The sequence below is a fragment of the Dromiciops gliroides genome, chromosome 5, assembly GCF_019393635.1.
Source record: "Dromiciops gliroides isolate mDroGli1 chromosome 5, mDroGli1.pri, whole genome shotgun sequence".
Classification (NCBI taxonomy): domain Eukaryota; kingdom Metazoa; phylum Chordata; class Mammalia; order Microbiotheria; family Microbiotheriidae; genus Dromiciops; species Dromiciops gliroides.
In genome coordinates, this window is record NC_057865.1 from 160748037 (window position 1) to 160756279 (window position 8243).

The following is an 8243-nucleotide window of genomic DNA, read 5'->3' on the forward strand; positions in this document are numbered from 1 at the left end:
CATAAAATCCAGTTCTTGAGCAACTTCTGCAGACCTTGCTTGGGATAGGCCCAAGGGAACAAAAGAAATGGAGATTGATTCTTTTGTCTAGCTTGATGAACTGATGGGATCCACACCTAGCCATTGCTCTACAGCAAGGGTCTTTTGCATACTCTTCCCTTCATTTTAATTTAGATCACCCTGAAGTCATGTCAATCAGTGGAATTGAATGATGCTAACCAATTAGTTTTGATCAATGTATAATGACCCTCCTTTATCTAAAAAGGATAAAACTGTATATGTATATGTGTATGTACATATATATATATATACATCGATGTATATGTATGTATATATCAATATCTATATCAATATATATCTATATCTATATCTATCTATCTATCTATCTATCTATCTATCTATCTATCTATCTATCTATCAGATTGCCTGTTGTCTGGGGGAGGGCAGGGAGGGAGGGAGAACAATTTGAAATTGGAAATCTTATGTAAACTATATGGAACTGGAAAATAATTAAATACTTTTATTAAAAAAAAAAAAGGATAAAACTCTTGACCACTCCAGGGCCTCTCTCTCTTTGCTCCCTAATTCTTGGTGCACATTCTTCCTCTTAGGGTAATTTAGGTTTTGTCCAAGGGACTCTCAAATGCCTTCTCCAATATCACAATTCAAAAGCATAGATTCTGGAATGCTCAGCTTTCCTTATAGTACAACTCTCACAGGATACAGGGTTACTGGAAAAACCATATCTTTTTGTTTGTTTGGTTGGTTGTTTTTTTTTTAGTGAGACAATTGGGGTTAAGTGACTTGCCCAGGGTCACACAGCCAGCAAGTGTTAAGTGTCTGAGGACGGATTTGAACTCAGGTCCTCCTGACTCCAGGGCCGGTGCTCTATCCACTGTGCCACCTAGCTGCCCGAAAACCATCTTTTGACTATATAGAGGTTTATTGGCATAGTGATGCCTCTGTTTTTTTGTATGCTGTCCACATTTGCCATAGCATTCCTTCCACAGAGCAAGTCTCTCTTAATTTCATGACTGTAGGTGCCATCTGCAGTGATCTTTGAGGCCAAGAATATAAAATCTGACACTGCTTCCATTTCTTGTCCCTCTATTTTCCAGGAAGTGATGGGACAAACTGCCAAAATCTTAGTTTGTTTGTTTGTTTGTTTTTATGTTAAATTTCAAACTTAATTTTCCACTCTCCTCTTTCACCCTCATTAAGAGGCTTCTTAATTCTTTTTCATTTTTTTTGCCATGAGAGTAGTGTCATCTCTATATCTGAAATTATTGGTATTTATCCCAGAAACCTTAATTCCACTTTTTGATTCATCCAGTCTGGTATTTCCCATGATGTACTCAGCCTATAAGTTAAATAAATAAAGTGACAATATACATCCTTGCTGTACTCGTCTTTCAACCTCAACTCAATTAGCCATTACATGTTTCGTTCTAAGTATTGCCTATACACATATACATATATTTTTATGTATACATATATTTTAATATGTGTGTATGTATGTGTATATACATATATGTAAATGTATATACACAAATATAAAACCAATTATCTGAAAAGATAATTATATAAGGGGCCATTAGTCAACAACATGGAATGAAAATATTAACTGTTTTGAGTATCAGTTACTAGAGGGTCTGGAATGTACATTCTTTTTTTGTTTGTTTGTTTGGTTTTTTGCAGGCAATGGGGGTTAAGTGACTTGCCCAGGGTCACACAGCTAGTAAGTGTCAAGTGTCTGAGGCCGGATTTGAACTCAGGTACTCCTGAATCCAAGGCCAGTGCTTTAACCACTGTGCCATCTAGCTGCTCCCCCCATCTAGCTGCCCCCCCAGGAATGTACATTCTGTAACAAAATGATTGATAAATGTTATTTACCAGACTTCAATTCAAAATGGCTTCTTGAAGAGGATGAAGATTACCTAGCTCCAAAATAAGTACTTCAGCAAAACATGTAGTTCACAGTATTCTGAATAATGATGAAAATATCCAATGAGAGATTATAGTGATATATTTTAACCTAGAATTGATAAAACCTTGGGGAGATATGTAGATAATTCTATGAAAAGGAAAGAGGACCCCTCTAGGAAAGAATGAGACAGTACAATTAGAGACATGATACCAAGGCTCTATGTCCACAGAGACCTCCCTGAAAAACCTAAAGGAGGTCAGAAAACTCAAAGTGGGAACTTTAAAAGCCACAGGGATTGTAATATGTAATAATACAATAACAACTTAGAGATGAGTACCATGAGCAGAGAGTCTAGTATAGTCCAGGCCCAAGGATTTAAAAATCCCTAACACTCTGTCCTTATATACCATGGAAGGCCCTGAACTTCTGGTATTCTGAACTTCAAAGATCCAAGGGCTCTAACTTTGAGATTATGGAGATAAGCACAAGAATACAGGGTTCCCCAGGTGATAAGTATAACTATGTACCAACTTCAATCATAGAGTCAAAGGGACAAATGATTTTACATACATACCTATAAAATATAGCGAGATACAAATAAAATAAAGGCTCCAGAGGAAAAAATTGGAAATAGAAATGCAGATTAGAAGAGAACAATGGTAAACCTTACTGAAGGATAGGAGTCTCTGAAAAGTGGAACAAAATAAAGAGAACTCAATGACTCCATGAGATGTAAGAAATATTGGATCAAAGTAAAAATAATAAAACAGAAGAACAATCTGAATATCTGCTATAAGAAGCAAATGACCTGGAAAATAGGGTAAGAAAAAAATGTAAAGATTAGACTCCCTGAAAACCATGATTAAAAATAAAAGTTCTTGGGGCAGCTAGGTGGCGCAAGAGATAGAGCACTGGCCCTGGATTCAGGAGGACCTGAGTTCAAATCCAGCCTCAGACACTTAACAATTACTAGCTGTGTGACCCTGGGCAAGTCACTTAACCCCAATTGCCTGACCAAAAAATTAAAAAATAAATAAAAAATAAAAGTTCTAGGCACTATATTTCAAGGAAAAAAATTAAATTTCTCATACCTATTAAAATTAGAAGATAAAGTAAAGACAAGATCCTCTAATGATTTCCCAAAAAGAACTCTAAAAGGAAATGTCCCAAGAATGCCATAGTCCAGATCTAGAACTTCCATATTAAAGAAAAATTCCTACAAGCATAGAGAAAGAATCAGGTCAAATATAAAGGAACTACAAGCAAGAATACACAAGACCTGGAAGTTTCAAACTAAAAGTCAGATGAAGTCTTAGAATGCCATAATCTGAAAGGTACCGTCTAGGTTTCTTGACCCTCAAAGTCAGCATAATCCTAAATGGAAGAAAATCAAACTTTATTGGAATGAAGTACTCTCAAGAATTTCTGATGAAAAGGACATCAAAAACTTCAAATATCAAAATTAAAGCCAGGGAGAATGAGAGAGGTAAATTCATTTACAGATATGGAAGGCAATGTATGTTGTCTCATAACTGGATCAAAAGAGAAGAATATAACAACATGGAGAAAGCAGTGGGCAAAGTCTACATCTAAAAAAAACTACTCATCATATATAGATAAAAGATAATTAAACACAAGCACACACACACACACACACACACACACACACACACACACACACACACACTGATCCAGAGAGAGAGAGAGAGAGAGCGCTTTACTGAGATCGACTCTCAGAAATGGAGGAATGACTAAACAAATCGAGGTATAGGAATGTAATTGAATATTATTATGCAATAAGAAATATATATCATACACAGTAGTCATTCGCAGAGTGGAATAGAATGTTATACTCTAGGGACAAAGTCTTTAAAACATCCCTCAAATTCTGTTTCTCCAACTGAAGCAAAAAAAAAAAAAGATGCTATTGTCTACCTTATGATTAACAGATCAGAACAAATTCCACATAATCCACAGTACTTCCAAGGCAATTCCCGTATGTGTTATCATGAGTCTTCCAAAAGTAAGCTTTCAAGAAATGTCCACTTGGGAAATTTCCATCAGGTAAGCATGCTGATGTACTCTGTAAATATGTCAGTCCATCATTACAGAGGAAAACAATTTATATAAGGTCAGCATCATTGTAAATAAAAGCAACTCTGAAAGATTTAATAACTCTGATCGATGAAATGACCAAAAGTGTCTCTAGGGGGTATATAATGAAGCATGTTACACACCTCTTGCCAGAGATGATGAATACAAAGGACAGAGACATACATGGTTTTATACGTCTATCAGGTTGATTTACTTTGCCCTACTTTGTTTATTTTTAAAAAGATTATTTCCATAATTGTAATCTTTTTGGGTGTTATTTGATTTTTAAATGTTATTCACTAGTTAATTTAAGTGAGGCTAATTAGCAATGATATTAACATAACTTGATGGATTTCTTTTCATTAGATAGTAACCTCCTTGAGGGCAGAAACTGCTTTTTTTGTTATTGTTTCTTTTTGTATCCTTGGTGTTTAGCACAGTGCCTGGCATTTAGTAGGCCCTTGATAAATTGTTATTGATTAATTCCTTATAGCCTTATATTGTTGCCTGATTATATAACAGGGAAACACCTGCATATTTAAAGAATATACCTCCAAAGTGTAAAATTCTATTACACTGTGCCAGTAACTAAGATGGGTGAGGTGAATGAAGTTCAGAATCTCATAAAGGCTAATAACTTCTAAAATAACTACCTTTTAAGGCAATTGCAATGCCCAAATGATATAATCTAAGGAAGGCACTTTGCCAATGTTAAAAAGTGCCATACAAATGTCAGCTATTATTTAAAAGCTAAATAGCACTAAAAAGCTTTAAATACATTATATGCACTTTGATTGAGGAATGACTGAGGAAATTATGTTAGGTGACTGTAAAGAAGTATTATTTCACTGTAAGGATTGACGAATGAATAATGGAAGTATTTATTAAGTGCTTACTATTTACTAGGCCCTATGGTAAGTACTCCCTGAATAACAGGGGAAGAATACTGGTTATAGCAATAGAGGGATAGGGACAATAGCCAGAGGGCAGAGAACATGGTTTGGAAATGGCTAGTTAGTCTCATGGAAACCTGTTTCCAGACAAAATAAAACAAAATATCACCTAGTAGAGACCAGAGTCCTAGGATTTTAGAGAAATATAGCAACACACATACAATCTGATGCACGAAAAAAGAACCAAAGGAACAAAATGCATAATGATGACAGTAATGTGTTGGTGAATCCAGCACTAAAAGACAGTTGAATTCAGGTTAAAGACAACAAATAATATAGGTTTCAAGTGAATAGGGGCAGTATATGGATTGGGCCTCTGATTTCCCTGGTCCAGCAGTTAGGTTCCACTAAAAAAGTAGATGATTATCTCTTCTGTAACGTATAGTTTTAGAGAGTTGCCCAGAGGATTGAGAGCTTAAGTGACTTGCCTAGGTCATTCAGTATTATGTTTCAAAGGCAAGATTTGAACCAATCTTTTAGGAGTCTAGAGTTGCTTTCTAAGCTTTTGTATACAAAATATAAAGAAAGAATAACTATACAAATAATTCAGACAAAACAATATATACTAAATACAAAGTAATTTCTGTGTTAATAGAAGTGCTAATTAATATAGACACAGTTTACTCACTATGCCATGCAAGAAGCACACTGGCTCCTTGTTCTAAATGATTAACATTAAAATGTATTTTCTTCTTTTTTGTTAAGTAATAATCTATAAAAATGGAAACATACATGTTATTATTCATAACCAATAGCAGTAACCATGTTTCTTTTTTAAAAAAAAATTAATAAAGGTACTGGTGTTGGTGAGGCATTTATTGGTAATAGTCATTGAATCAAACTAAAGTGCTTGAATAGAAAAAAAAAAGAAAAATAACAATTATAAATGCTGAGGGGCAATGTAGAAGAGATGGGCAATGCAGCAGAACCATAGCTAGCTGCATGGCTGGGACAAGTTATTTAACCTTAGTTCATTATATTGTCAATAAAAGGAGGCAGGCATGTGTTCTCATCTTTTCTATGATGACTCATTATCATGTTTGTGTTTGCATTTCTATAATGCTCATTCTGTTTTATAGTAATAACAATAACTGAATCTTACGTATCTCTCTCCATTTGTATATCTATATCTATATCTATATCTATATCTATATCTATATCTATATCTATATCCATATCTATATCTATATCTATATCTATATCTATATCTATATCTATATCTATATCTACATCTACATCTACATCTACATCTACATCTACATCTACATCTACATCTACATCTACATCTATATCTATATCTATATCTATATCTATATCTATATCTATATCTATATCTACACCTATATCTATATCTACACCTATATCTATATCTATATCTCTTTAATTCTTCACAACAACCTTAGGAATTGTTATTTTTGATGTTATTGGTTAGTCTTTCAGTCACAGCAGACTCTTCATTAACCCTGTAGGACACATCACCCCAATATTGTCCGTAAGTTTTCTTGGCAAAGATACTGGAGTGGTTTATCATTTCCTTCTAACCTTAGGAAGTAAATCCTATCATTAATCCCATTTTACAAAAGGGGAAATTGACAGAAAAAAAGTGATTTAACCAGAGCAATACAAACAGTAAGTATATAATGAGGTTTTTGAGCTTGGGTTAATTCACTATGCAGCATTTAGTATGTTTTCTCAAGTTTCTCTGATTTTTCCATGTTTTTCCTTTCTTAAAGAACAAAAATATACAAATAAATTCATATACAAAATTTGTTCCACTATTCTCTAATTAACAGGCACCCATTTTGTTGCAATCTACTTTTGTCCAGGTAACAGTGAAAAATAAAAGTGAACAAACTTAAAGTATTATTTTAAAAGCAAAAACAAACAAACTTGATAATACTGTGCCTAGACAATCATCCCTCATTCTCTTTGGCTGCTGAATTCCTATTGATCCTTTAAAATGCTAAGGCGCACTTTCTTATTCTGCCAGCCACATTGCCATAAAGGAAGAAGGCCAAGGGGAAGGAGGCGGCTCCAGCCCCTGCTGTTGTAAAGAAGCAGGAGGCTAAGAAAGTGGTTAATCCTCTTTTTGAGAAGCGGCCCAAGAACTTTTGCATTGGTCAGGACATCCAGCCCAAAAGGGGACCTTACTCGTTTTGTCAAATGGCCTCAATACATCAGACTGAAGTGTCAAAGATCTATACTTTATGAGAGTTTGAAACTGCAACCAGCAATTAACCAGTTTACCCAGACTTTGGATCATCAGACAGCTACTCAATTGCTTAAACTGGCTCACAAATACAGACCTGAGACAAAGCAAGAGAAGAAGCAAAGGCTGCTGGCTCAAGCTGAACAAAAAGCTGCAAGCAAAGGGGATGTCCCCACTAAAAGACCACCAGTCCTGAGGATAGCTGTTAACACTATTACTACTCTGGTAGAAAACAAAGAAGGCACGGTTGGTAGTTACTGCAAATGATGTGTACCCCATTGAGCTAGTGGTCTTCCTACCTGCCTTGTGCCGAAAAATGGGATTTCCTTACTGTATTATTAAAGGTAAAGCCAGGCTGGGCCTCTTAGGTCTCAGAAAGACCTGTACAAGCATTGCCTTCACACAGGTTAATCCTGAAGATAAGGGGGCCCTGGCTAAGCTTGTAGAAGCCCTCAGAACTAATTATAATGACAGATACGATGAGATCTGTCATCACTGGGGTGGCAACATTCTGCGTCCAAAGTCAGTGGCTCATATTGCCAAGATGGAAAAGGCAAAAGCTAAGGAACTAAATTGGATTAAATGTATATTTGATTTTTCCCTATGTAAAAACAAAATGAAAAAAAAATGCCGAGTGGCTCACTTAATATAAACATTCTTGGTGCACATATAGTAGCACTTTTTTTTTTGCAACTCTAATGCACTTCCTACGTAATACCATGAATTGTTACTGTCTCTAATGTTTATTACCCTTCTATAGCAATATAACAAATTCTTTTTTTTTGGTGGGGCAATGAGGGTTAAGTGACTTGCCCAGGGTCACACTGCTGGTAAGTGTCAAGTGTCTGAGGCCAGATTTGAACTCAGGTCCTCCTGAATCCAGGACCGGTGCTTTATCCACTGTGCCATCTAGCTGCTCCCAGTATAATGAACTCTTTAAGGATATGGACAATTTCTTATCTCAAAGTCACATACTCCTCAAAGCTTGGTACGTAGCTTAGAAGATACTTAATGTTATCTCCAAATCCAAGAAAAAAAAAGAAAGAAAGAACTGTGGAGT

The 8243-nt window shown here is 35.4% G+C and overlaps 1 pseudogene; it reads left to right on the forward strand.

Moving 5' to 3' along the window:
* Nucleotides 1–2130: 2130 nt before the first annotated feature.
* On the forward strand, nt 2131–7835 carry LOC122728849 (annotated as a pseudogene).
* The last annotated feature ends 408 nt before the right edge of the window (nt 7836–8243 follow it).